Raw genomic sequence first — 12,909 nt, 5'->3', positions numbered from 1 at the left:
TTTCCCAGTCTGGGTTTCCCAATCTGGTTTTCCCAGTGTGGTTTTCCCAGTTTGGGTTTCCCAGTCTGGTTTTCACAGTGTTGTTATCCCTGCTGCTCAGGTATTGGCCCATCCCGTTTTTTCTGGGATTGAATTCCTGGGGCATTCCCAGGTGCCCCTGCTGTGCTGAGGGTGGAGTTGTTGCTGTGCTGGGTGTGGCTGAGGGAGGGGACAGGGCCGAGCAGGAGGTGAAAAAGCAGCTCTGGTGACAACGACCCTCAGTTTGTGGTGTCGCTGAACGCCCCGAGTGCTTTTGGGTGCTGCAGGAGCTCGTGTTCTTCCCCTCCAGGGGCTCCCAGCCCTCTGGCAGAGGCTGCAGGACACCGAGAGGGGAGTTTGACTTCACTCCCTGGGGGGAGTGGGGAATGGGAGGATCCCCAGCACTTCACCTGGCAGAGTTTCTGTATTTCAGTCCCACCTTTCCCCCCATGTCTGGGGTGAACACTGAGCTCCTGGCTGTGGGGCAGGAGGGTTGGGGCTGCACAGGGTCAGCCCCACCACAGCCAAGCCTTCCAGTGCTTCCTGCAGCTCTGTGGCCTTTGGAGGCAGCAGGAATTGTACAGCTGAGGCGCCCAAAGGCTGTGTCACGCTGGACGGATCCTGGAGATATGGCAGAGGTGACCAAAATCTGTCTTTGTGCCCTCAGAGAGATGCTGTTCCAGCAGCTGCCTCCTGGTTTGGTGTGGGAGCCCAGCTGGTGTGAAGCAGGGCTGTGTGCTGAGTTTGGACACTCCTGCCTGTAGTCTGAGGGCTGACTGGGGTGGGACAACAAGGACAACTCCCTGGTGTCCACACCCAACTCCCTGGGACCCCACACTGCTCGAGCACGGAGGCTGAGGTGAGCACAGAGGGGATTTGCCTTTGTCACAGCAAAGGTTCAGGGTTCTCAGACTTAAAATGGGTCATTTCTGTGTTTTATCCTCATTTGATGTAGAAGTGAGAAGATTTCATGCCCTCAGTACAACCCCCAAAAGACAATTTAATGGCTGAGTTACAAACACGAAAGGGGAGAGGGCCAGGGCTGGCTGAGCTGTCAGTGTTTTAGGATAATACCCTGAGGGAGAGTAACAAAATCTGCCTGTGTCATAAATAATGCTGAATGGCTTATTTTGGCAAAGAATTTTCATTCCTGACAAATGCCATTTTGAGACAACCAATAACCACCTGCTAATTTGGGATGAAATTAGAATTGGACTCTGACATCCTCAGGTCAGCTCAGATGCAGTGTTTGGTGGGTTTCCAGCAGAGTCTCTCACATGGCTGATAGGAAATAATCTTTACGAGGCTGTCAAAGGGAAGGGAATACCCAGCCTTACAAATCCTTGAGCTGGTTTATTGGGAAGGCCTATGTCAGAGGATTGCTAAGTAAAGCACATTACATAAGGCTGCCCTTTGGGTCGCTGAGGTCTGGTAACTGGCACATATTTTCAAGTCTATCAGACTGATTTCAGCATCTCCTGAATTGTCAGTACCTCTCTGTTTTTTGAGGCAGAAGATGGGTTTTCTCTTCTGCAGACCTTCTGTGGTTTGGTGACTGTAAATGTGCTCAAAGATGTGTAAATGTGATTCTTTGGATGTGTCACCTGCACTTTTTAGCTTGAATCTGTCACAGCACAAGCTCAGCAGGTTGTGTGGCAGCTCAAGCTCTCTCTGTGACAGGGAGGATGTTTAGCTATTGAGGGGCAAGGTAGGAAATCCTCAGCACATCTCAGTTGGCCTCTGTGATGTCAAGGCACCAAGAATCCAAACTCAAACTCTGGTTAATCTAAGGTGACAGCTAGGGAATGATATTCCCATTTGGAAAGTACATTAAAAGTACAGGCAAACCTGCTCTCCTCCCACCAGTTCCTCTTCCTGGCTTTGTTGTGCCTTCATGTCATTAGTTGCTTTCCAAGGCGTAGGGCACCAGAGGTAGTTTTATGCAGGGGGGCAACAGGCCCCTTGCTTGGTGTGTGGGGATTTACTTTTAACTGCTTAGAAGCCAAACCTTTGGAAATGATGTTTGCTTTAGGTTCTGGCCTGTCCTGTTGGATGAGGCTGGACTGGGTGCTGTGATTCCAGGCCAGGTCACATCCCTGGGGCTGCAGGGTTTGCCCACCTTCCAGTGCTTGGAGAGCTTCATGTCCGGCCTCTCCCACAGGCACTTTTGCTTCCTTGGAGAGGACAACATAGATAAGGCTGAGCTTTATCCTGATCTGCTTTGTAGAACCCCTGATGTGCTCACGTCTAACTCAGTGTTGCCTGGGCTTGCCTTTGAAATGGCAGAGTGTGGCTGCCATCCTGCCCCGAGCTGGGACCGTCCCTGAGGGGAGGAGCACAGGCCAGGAAACACCAGGAATGTCTGCAGTCTGCAGACTCGGGGAGGGGTGGGAGCAAGGAGAACTCTGGGTGCTCCATGGGTGCCCACCACTCTCTGCCAGCTGAGGAAACTGTGTCTGTAACCTTTTCATCCCCTGCCCTGGGGCTTTGATTTTGGGACTTTGTCTCGTTTCCCTCAAGATTTCCCTCCATCAGCTCCAGGTGACTCTGGATAAATGTCTCCCAGCAGAGAGGCTTTACTGACAAGCCAACCAAGTCTGGAGGTGTCTGATCTCCATTTCCAGCCTGACCCAATGGTTCCTAATCCCCTGTTAGAACCTTGCACACCTTTTATTCCAAAGGACTGTAGGTGACAGAGGCTGCTCTCAGCTGTGTAACAGGAGTGCAGGCTCGTGCCTCTCTGTGCTGATAAATCCACATTAACACTGTGAGCTGGTGCTGTGAAGTGCTCTGTCCATCCCTTTTCATACTCAATGAGTTATTTTGAAAAAGGAAAGTATGTGGAGATGCCTCGTCTTTAAATGTACCTGGTCACCTACTTTTATCTGAAATTCAATTTATCTTATCCATCAGGGGCCCTACTTGTTCTCCAGGTTGGTTTTAAACCAGCTGAACTCCAGTTTCCTTTAAACCACCCAGAGCCCTTCAGCTGCATCAAAGTTTGTAATGACTCGCTGTGAAGAGGAAACACAATCCGGAGAAAAAGCTCCACTCTGACTGACCTGTGAAATGCTGAAGAATTTTGTTCATCTCAAGTTTGTCCAGCACCATTACTGGTATGGACTAAAATAATAACGAATAGGAGGCAGGTGCTCCGGGTTCCCATAAAAAACCAGATCCTCTGGATGTCTGGCGGGCTAACAGCCCTGTGACAGGCGACACCGGCCAGGGCAGGGCCAGACAGCCCCCGGGAGGGAAGGGACAGGGAGAGGAGGGACATTGGAGAGAAGGGACATTGGAGAGAAGGGACGTGGAGAAGGCGAGAGGAGGGAGCAGCTGAGGAGGCTCCAGGGACCCAGCACTGCCCCACCGAGCTCTGCCTGCGCAGGGACCGGCTGAGCTGCGGCTGCCCCAGCGCCCGGGGCAGGAGGGGACGTCGGGTGGCACAGACATCGTGTGGCACGGGCAGGTGAGTGCACAGACATCGTGTGGCACGGGCAGGTGAGTGCACAGACATCGTGTGGCACGGGCAGGTGAGTGCTGAGACCTGCTCCAAACAGGGGCTGTGTTTGCTGTGAGCCCAGGTGGGTTCGAGCTCCTTGTGATCACCTTCACGAGGCAGAAAAGGTGGAGGGACAGACCCTGAGGGGGGACAGGCTCTGTGGAGGGACAGGGTGAAAAGGAGAGCGATGCCCTCTCTTTTGGTTTTTTTCCTATATTTCCTTTTTTTTCTATATTTAATTTTTTTTTCTGTATTTGCTTTTTTTCTATATTTCCATTTTTCTGGATGGGACTTTGAGAACTTGGTCAGGTGGAAGGTGTCTTTGACCATAGTAGGAGGTAGAACTAAATGAGCTTTAAGGTCCTTTCCAACCCAAACCATTCCAGGATTCTATGATTCTGTGATTTTGGTTATTTCTCTGCTGGATGCCAGCATAATTTTCTGACTCTGGATTACGCCTATTTCATTTTGATATTTTCGTGCTGGATGAAGAGAGAGTTTGACAGCTAACAACCTTCAGCAGGAATGGGACAGCATTCCCAGAAATGGGAGTCCTCTGGTGCATTAACTGTGCAGGCACAGGTCAGGCAGGGCACTACCAGGACAGTGCTGGAATTAATTCCGGCGTCCCACACAGAAGGTGGGAAGGTGGCACATGCTGGGGCCTCTCGGGGCTCCAGGAAGAATTTCTTACCATTTATTTCAGTGTCAAACTTCCCCACACAGGGAATTAAATGTTATAATAGCTCCTCAGGCAAGGACAGGGCTTTTTTCATCTGTTGCCACTGGCAGGTTGGGGCAGCAAATAAATAAACAAACCAGAACTGGGGGGTTTGTTGTGTCTAGTTCGAAGCAGGGAGGGGAACTGAGAAACTGCCTCGTAACTTCAATCCCTGGTGGCATCTGAATAGCACAAGTTCTATTATTTTTTTTATTTACTGCAGGCACTGAGCTTTATTAACCCTCTGCCTGCCCAAGGGGTGGCACATGCAAAGTGGTTCCAACACATACAGTTAATTTTAGCTGGAGAAGGGCATTTGGCAAAGTCCAGTGGCCATGTGGGGTCAAATGGAAGGGGCACAGACATGTCTTGCTCTCTGAGTGGGTTAAAATGTGCTTTTCTTCAGTGTCTGGGGTGGAAAGTCCTGAGGGGGATGATGTGTCTGGTCACATGTTGATGTTTAATCACATCTTCGGTGAGTTTATATTAAATGTGTGTTGCCCACTATCTTGTTTTTTCCATGTGGAAAAGGGCAAGTAACTTCCAGCACTGGCCAGCCCAGGTGTTGGAACATGCAAGGATAGTCCTGGGAGCAGCTATCCCCAGGGAAAGCGGGAATGTTGGGTTTATGGGCAGCCAGGCTCCATCTCGATCCTGGATCGTGCTGCCAAACCCCTCCGGTCAGTCACAGGTGCAAACCTTGGACTGGTCCTGGACAAGGGAAGAGCAGGAATTCTGTGTGCTCTGGGAAGGAGGGAGCTGACCCGCAGTGTGAAGGCAGAGCACTGCTGCCTCTTGGATCCTCACCCCAGTTCCAATCTCCTCCTGTTGAGTTGCAGCTCAGCGGGAGCTGCAGTGGGTCCAGTCCTGGCTCTGTGTGGGCAGGGCTGATAGACCTCAGCTCACTGCTGGCAAAGGGGCACACTGGCATTTGGGTGGGTGTGGGGGAAATAACCAAGGCTTGGAGACTCAGTGGGTCCCTTAAATTTCTCCTGAAGGGTCCGATGTGGGTGATGTGCTGCTGAGGGACTGGGCTGAGCTTGGCTGTCTCCCACTGAAGGGAGCAGCGTGTTCTCCAGACTTAGTACCTCACCTTCATTTAAATTCAAATATTATGAGTTCAGAAGACTCACTGTGGCACCCATATGCATTGTGGGACTATTCCTGGTGCAGGGCATCCTCCTGGTCAAACCAAAGCGCTGCTGTGTCACCCACCTGGCCCGTGGACAAACAATGTCCCTTTGCTTGCACAAGACCAGCGTGATCAGCCCTGCCAGACTCCCTTGACTCGGGATAGGATGGTGGGTGCTTGTAGAGCTTCAGGTACTTGGTAATCTTCACTGAATTTGGACCTTTAATCTGTTTTCCATGCCCAAGTCTCTCTTTAAATGACTACAGGTTTTGGGGTTTCCTTGCCTGATGTTTGTGGGATGCTCATTGCTGTTACATCAAGGTAGACTTGAAACGCCGAGCTCTGCACATCTTCACCCGTTACATCTCTGAATGTTTCTGCTCCAAAACCTCTCTGACATCCCCTTGACCCTCAGTGCAGTGCCTGCCTGGACACCCCACGCTGCAGGGGAGTGCTGTGGCTTGGCCAAGTGACTCACATACGAGACCAGTCTTTGAACTTGGTCATTTGTTTACAAAATGGAAAATCCAGCCAGTTTTTTGAACCTACCTTGGTTTCTTTGGTTCCTGCTCTGTCTGAGCCATGTGGTGGGTGCCAACAGTCTGCAGGAAGGGCTGTGCCAGTTGGAGGGGGAGGACTTTGTGCTGGTGTACCAAGGAAGGGAAAACAGAAGATTAGAAGAGTCTTGTTTCCAGTTAAATTAGACTCTTAAATTCAGTCCTGAAATAACTGTCCTGCAGCTGTCACCTCTTGCTACTTCCTCACTGCCTTTCCTTAGGGGAACAGACTTTCTTCCAGGGAAAAATGTGGCCCCTCTGCAGTGAAAGCAGTGGCCACTGCTGAATGTGCCAGGCCTTGCTGGGACATCCTGCAGGTTCCCAGTGGCTCCTCCACTGGCACACAGGGATTGTTCCTCCACTGGCACACAGGGGTTAACAGGGCTTTGGGTGGGCGGGTGGAAACCAAGCTGTGAAATGGAAGAAGGTCAGGCTCTTGGAGGAGTTTGCTCTGCCACAGATGGTTTTGAGTTATCCGCCCGTCTATGGAGAGGTCTCCATTCCTCCCCCCCCCCCCCCCCCCCCCCCGAAAACTGTAAAACCAGCTCTGGAAATAAGGCAAAGTCTGATCAGGCTCATGGCTGCAGTGGAACGGGCAGAGTGGTGGCTCTCCTGGTACTCATTAGACCCAACCATCTGTCTTATTAGGAATTCCTCAGTTATTCAGAACCCAACACCTAAATGCCATTGGAGACTAAAAACCATTGGCACTTTTCTGTGGGGAGCAAATGACTGGAAAGGGAGAAGAGGAACAGAAGGAATCCCTGTGGCTCTGGATGGCTCAGGCCCTTTGGGATAACTCTGCTCTTGCTGCAGTTGATGAAAGCTGAATTCAGGTTTCAGTGGAAGCCAAGAAATGTTTCCTCTGGGAGCATTCCCATGGTCTTCACGAGGTGTTTCCATCTTTAGGGACTTGTCTAGCAACTGGTTTTATTAATTTTAAGGCTACAACAAACAGTCAACAAAGCAACAAACTGCTGTCCTGGACCAGTAAGACCAAAGCCTAAGGAGGCCCCCTTGGGATGGTCATCGGCCAGAGCAGGGGGAGGAGGGTGCTCCCCCTGGGAATCCCACTGGGACACTGCTGGAAAACAGTGTCTGCTGCTGAGAGGCTTTTCCAGCAGCAGTCCGGATTTTCCAAATCCTTGTTGTCCGATTTTCTTGGCTCATCAACTTTCAGATTGTTTAGAATTGCTTTTACTTTTGCATCACTGCAAATGTCCCAGGGGATGTAGGACTGAAGGATCTCAGCCCAGGCACGGGCTAAAATTGACATGGTTTACTTAGGAACTGGGAAGGTAGAAACACTGTCACCAGCAGTAACAGTCAAAAAGAAGGAAGAAATGAAGAAAATTACCCCAGAATTTCATTTTCACATTTATCTTTTAAATTGTGGATTGAAATGATGATTCTCATCCCAGCAAGGGAGAAGTTTTTGAGACCTGGTTGAGAATCTTTTTTCTAAGACCAGTGGAAATGGTGCTCTCTGAGGTTATTCTGTCTTCATCCCATCTAACATGAGTCTTAGCTGTAGGACCAAGGTTTTTCTGTATGTTCCCTTCCCCACTAACCTCAGATTTTAGAATTATCACCTCCTGGTAGAAAACCAGAGGAAAACCTTGTTCTGATTCTGCCAGCCCCAGACATCATGTGAACCATGGCCATCACAGTAAAAATACTGCTCTGGAGCCAGCCCTTCCTCCCTGAGCTGAGCACGAGGATTTAATATGAATATATTCACACAATCCAAGTTAAAAACAATGGTTGGATGCTCTCAGCCAGAAGTGAACGAAAGTAGACTTCAGACCGAGCAGGTTTTTCTTCCAGCATGTGGTGCTGCTGGGAGAAGAGAACCTTCAGCCCCAGACTGGCCACCACTTGATCGTCAGGAACCAAACAGAGGTCCCTTTGCTTCCAGGGGAGCTTCCTGAGGAGAGGAAGGAAGGCAGAGGCAGAGGCAGACTGGTAGCAAGAGATTTGGGGGCACAATGTGCTGCACTCGCACTTCCAGAGTAAACCTGTCCATGGGCATCACAGGATGGTTTGGGTTGGAAGGGACCTTAAAGACCATCTGGTTCCAACCCCCCTACCCTGGGTGGGGAACCTTCCACTGGTGGAAGAAGTGGCTGCTCTCGGGAAAGGGATCAGGCTGTGGCTGTGTTGGAAGCCAAAACGGCACACTGAGGTGTCTTTGGGCTGCAGCAACGAAGATCCTCCAGGAGCAACTGGATTTCTTTCAGACCTCTTGGAACAGCACAAACTGAGAGGCTCTGCTGGTGAAGGCCAAGCCCAGGCATGGTTGGCCCAAACACAAATGCAGTAATCCACTGGTTTTACTTCTCTGCTGAGGGATTATGGGATCTCCTGAGAACTCGTGGCCTCTGAGAGCCCCTCTGGTGGCGCGTCCAACAGAACTGCGTGTGCAGCTCGTCCTTCCTTGGATCTGCACCAATGTTTGTCCTTTTTTGAGGCACAAGGTCTTGCCTTTGGAGCTCCAGCCTTGCCCTGACTGATGGTCGCGTCTGGCCGAGCTGGCCCCGTGCCGTGTCCGTGCCCTGCCAAAGGCTCCGGGTTCCACGGCACCTCCCCTGGGGCCGGGGCAGCGTGGGGCTATAAGGAGCCCCCAACAAGTGCCCACAGCACAGCGTGGGGACATCCTGTAGGTATCAGCAGCTCCTGAGCGCGGTCTGAGCTTCTGGGACGGTGGAGAGGGACAAGAATTTGTTTCTGTTGCCATTTGGTGACATTTGCAAGGGGCTGATGAGGGGCGTGTCTTGTCTCCTGCAGATCTCTAAATACCTGTGACCAGGGGCCCGCGGGGCAGCGATGAGGAGCTCTGCGCTCTGAGGCACCACACGGAGCCACCACGGTCCTGGGAGACACAGCAGCGACCTCGAGCAGGACCATCCCAGAACCTGTAAGGTAACGAGATGGTCGTGTCACCACTGAGGTTCGTGTGGGGCTGGTGCAGAGCTGGGGGCACGAAGGGCCACCCTCGCTGTCACGGGGGACTCTGCTTTGTGTCACTGGAGGTCTGAAAATGGTTGTGAATGTTGTGGGAGAAGTGGGATCCTGTAGGGTTGGATCCTGTAAGGTCGGGTCCTGTAGGGTTGGGTCCTGTAGGACTGGGGTCCTGTAAGGTTGGGGTTCTGTAGGGTTGGGGTCCTGTAGGGTGGGTCCTGTAGGGTTGAGGTCCTGTAGGGTTGGGATCCTTTAGGGTTGGGGTCCTATAGGACTGGGCTCCTGTAACATTGGGATCCTGTAGGGTTGGATCCTGTAAGGTTGGGTCCTGTAGGGTTGGGCTCCTATAGGATGGGTCCTGTAGGGTTGTGTCCTATAGGGTTGGGCTCCTATAGGGTTGGGTTCTATAGGGTTGGGCTCCTATAGGGTTGGGCTCCTGTAGGGTTGGGCTCCTATAGGGTTGGGTTCTATAGGGTTGGGCTCCTATAGGTTTGGGTTCTATAGGGTTGGGCTCCTCTAGGGTGGGTCCTGTAGGGTTGGGTCCTGTAGGATTGGGTCCTCTAGGGTTGTGTCCTGTAGGGTTGGGCTCCTGTAGGGTGGATCCTGTAGGGTTGGGCTCCTATAGGGTGGGTCCTGTAGGGTTGGGTCCTGTAGGATTGGGGTCCTGTAGGGTTGTGTCCTGTAGGGTTGGGCTCCTGTAGGGTTGGGCTCCTGTAGGGTTGGGTCCTGTAGGGTTGGGTCCTGTAGGGTCAGTCTCCTGTAGGGTTGGGCTCCTGTATCCCTGGGCTCCTGTAGCACCCACTGATTTCCCAAGGAAGATGACAGGCTGTTGAGGATCTCCTGTACCTGTCCCATGGAGCTGACACTGCATTTGTGGCACAGGTACACTGAGGTTCCTAAAGGTTTTTATCTTGGGCTCATAATTTCTTTGGACAGTAAGTAGGGATATGTTATTTTTCCCTCCTGGCAGTAGGACTCTGTTGTAGATGCCCTGTGACACTTGCTTTTAATCTGGTGACTCTGTGAAAGTGCCTGTCTGTGTTACAAAAGAATTCCTGGGGGTGTTGTGGACATGGGAGGGGACAGCCTGACCTACTTCACCAAAGGGGTGTGAATTCATTGTCCTGCTCACCCTTAGAAAATACAGCTGGGGTGTGTTGCCTCTTGGCCTTTGGCCTCAGTGCCACTGTGCTGAATAAACAGGGGCAGAGTGTCTGGTGTTTGTGTACAGGGATCAGGGGCAGAAGGAGCAACCACTTACGTTGTATTTGTAATCCCCGAGGCAGAGAAGATCAGGGGGGGTATAGATTTACTGTGGGGATAAGTCACACAAAATCTGATCCTTGGGCATTCCTCCTCACTCTGCACAACACCTCCATTCATCACTGGGGAGCTCGTGACGTTCCCCCTCTGTGACCTGCTCAGAACTTCGCATGAAGCTGCACTTCTGCATTTGCTGGTCTTCAATCCTGTGGTTCTAACCAAGGGCTTGGAGATTGTCCTTTAGAAATGTACAGTGGGGAGACTCAAGCTCAAAAGATTGCTTCAGGCTAACAAATAAACACAGAAAGCCCACCCAAAGCTAAAAGAGAAATTTTAGGTGAGATCCTTCTTCTCAGTGAGTACCTGGGTCTCTGGGGTAAAGCACTGCTGGAATTTGGGACTAAGCACACAGCAGTTTGGTATTTTGGTTAGAAGGTTTGCTGTGTTAGGACTGCCTTGATTTTTATGAATTTCAAAGAGAAATTCAAAGAGAGATACAAAGAGAAAAGGAGGTCAGAGGAGGTTTGGGCTGGATCTCAGGAAAAGGTTCTTCCCCCAGAGGGTGGTCAGGCTCTGAACAGGCTCCCCAGGGCAGTGGGCACAGCCCCAAGGTTACCAGAGCTCCAGGAGGGTTTGGACAGGGTGGGATTGTTGGGGTGTCCTGTGCAGGGCCAGAGCTTGGACTGGATGATCCTTAGGGTCTCTTCCAGCTCAGGAGATTCTCTGATTTTATGATTCTGTGCTCCTATGCAATAGAATACTGCATCTGTTGCTGATTCCTTTATTAATAATGCTGATTTAAGGCTGTGTCCATGGCTTTGTCCCCCCCACGTGCTGTGCTTGTGCAGGGCCTGTGGCACATCCTGTGCCTCTGGACCCACCTCCCTGTGAACCTCCCATTGCCCAGCACTTCCCCACAGGTTTGGCTAATTTTGCTCACCAGCCCCTGCCAGCAATTATGTCACATCTTGTCTGTGTGTTCCACCGTCTGAACCCCATAAATAACTCCTTGTGACACCACCAGCACCTACAAATCCTGTGACTCCCAAATGTTCTGCTTCTCTGCTCGGCTGATTTATGGCCCCAGCACTGGTGTCCAGTCAGGCTCCCCGGGACAGGGCTCCTGCTCTGGCTCATCCAGACTGGCGGACAGACAGGATGAGGGGCAGCCCTCCCAGCCCACTGGGCAAGCTGGGTTATTTTGGTACATTAGATATTGTCAGTAGCCAAGGGCTCGCTCTGGCTTTGCCACATCTCCAGAGGGGGTGTCTGTGCAGCTGCATGGAATTCCACCTGGGATGGGGAATGGCCAAGGCTTGGATACCTGATGCACAACACTGCTGTGTTTTCCAGAGGAGTGAGGGTGTTGAGCTCCTTCCAGTGTCTCCCTGTTGTGCTGGGAATGTTGGTCCACAGCACTCCCCTGGGGAGGAGGGATTCCCTCTTGGAAGCATTTCCTTGCCTCCACTGAACAAATCATCCTGATGTGGACACCAAAGTTTCAGGCACCTCTGAGTGAAGACGTGACACTGTGACCATTTTTGCTGTCTCATTCTAAAAATCCTGTGATTTCTTTTTCTGGATTGAACTGAAGTCAAAGCACAGACATGGGCATTCATGTAACAGGGGAGTAGAAATTTTAAAAGTGAGAAGGGCAGAGTTGGATGAGTCCATGCCAACCAGTGTGTTATTTTCTGGTCCTTATTTCACACACAAGACACCAGAAAATGTGATGTGGTTGGATTAATTACACTGAAGGAATGTTCCCTTGCATGCCCTGGCACTGTTATTTTAACTGTGCAATCAATGTGTGGCATTAACATGCTTCGTTCTCATTCTCCAGAAGTCAGCAATTCACAGCAGTTTAAGGACTCACAGCAGCTTATCTTTAATCCAAGTGAATTTCTGAAATATTTAAGACCCTGTAAACTCAGCAGTTTATCCATAGTGCACATAGTTCATGTTGTGCACTGGGAGATGCAGACATGGAGCCTGTGTACAAATATTGTTAATATTTAGGCTTTTTACAAAACTAGATTTGAATGTGGCCATTTCTCAGTTGGTTTGAACTATGTTTACATATACCCATGGTCCCACAGGGCTGAGAACAACAGCCTGGCTTGAAACATTTGGTAATTTAAAATAATAATAAGATTCTTGATGACTTTGGGCCTGAAAGTTTGGATCCTGTTTCAGTGTGGATGCTTGTCAACATTGCCTGGTGGGGAGGGGAAGAAGTTGGGAGTAGCAAAGAATAAATGTAAGTGCAACATAAATAGAGCTTAGTGGAAGCTGCTGCAGGCTGGTGTCAGGTAATCCTGCTTGGTGAACGTTGTAAGCACCAGGCATTCCAGCCCCAGGAGTGGTGACATGTTTAGGTGACAAGGGAGATACAAGAGGCAATAGGGGATTATGATATTTGCTGGGAGGACAAATTAAATCCATCAGAAGAGGGTGATCAAGAGCCTCTCAAAATCTCAGCCATTCACTGTGCAAAGCTCTGCCCGGGGCAGGGCAGGGTGCCCTGGAATCAGCTTCCTTTCCTTTCGGTTTTGTGTCTTTCCCCTGACACAAGCTGCTCGTTCCCTTCATTTGGAAGTTCTGAAACATCTCCCAAAGGTTGACAGAGGTCACTGTAAAACCCTGTTTACAAGGGTTTGCAGGAGGAACTGCCAAAACAGCAGCACCCAAGTGAGACATGGAACTCCTGTGGTGGTGGGGAGAGCAGGAATCACTCACAGCAGGGCAGGGAGGG

General features: G+C 50.8%; 1 protein-coding gene and 1 long non-coding RNA gene across 2 annotated transcripts in view; both read left to right on the top strand.

The window, feature by feature from the left end:
* Window positions 1-3,232, top strand: part of LOC113959857 — a 3,901-nt gene extending 669 nt beyond the window's left edge. Inside the window, exons 2-3 of the long non-coding RNA XR_003531932.1 lie at window positions 686-877; window positions 2,932-3,232. This is a non-coding gene — a long non-coding RNA (uncharacterized LOC113959857). The remainder of the gene's footprint in view (window positions 1-685; window positions 878-2,931) is intronic.
* A 218-nt stretch (window positions 3,233-3,450) lies between these two features.
* LOC113959865 (immunoglobulin-like and fibronectin type III domain-containing protein 1) overlaps window positions 3,451-12,909 on the top strand; it is a 40,471-nt gene continuing 31,012 nt past the window's right edge. The window contains exons 1-2 of the mRNA XM_027669149.1: window positions 3,451-3,487; window positions 8,718-8,852. The gene's annotated coding sequence lies outside the window, so the exon portion shown is untranslated. The remainder of the gene's footprint in view (window positions 3,488-8,717; window positions 8,853-12,909) is intronic.

The sequence above is a fragment of the Corapipo altera genome, unplaced genomic scaffold (assembly GCF_003945725.1).
Source record: "Corapipo altera isolate COAL_440 unplaced genomic scaffold, ASM394572v1 300, whole genome shotgun sequence".
Taxonomy (NCBI): Eukaryota; Metazoa; Chordata; class Aves; order Passeriformes; family Pipridae; genus Corapipo; species Corapipo altera.
This window is presented reverse-complemented; position numbering and strand designations above follow the sequence as displayed.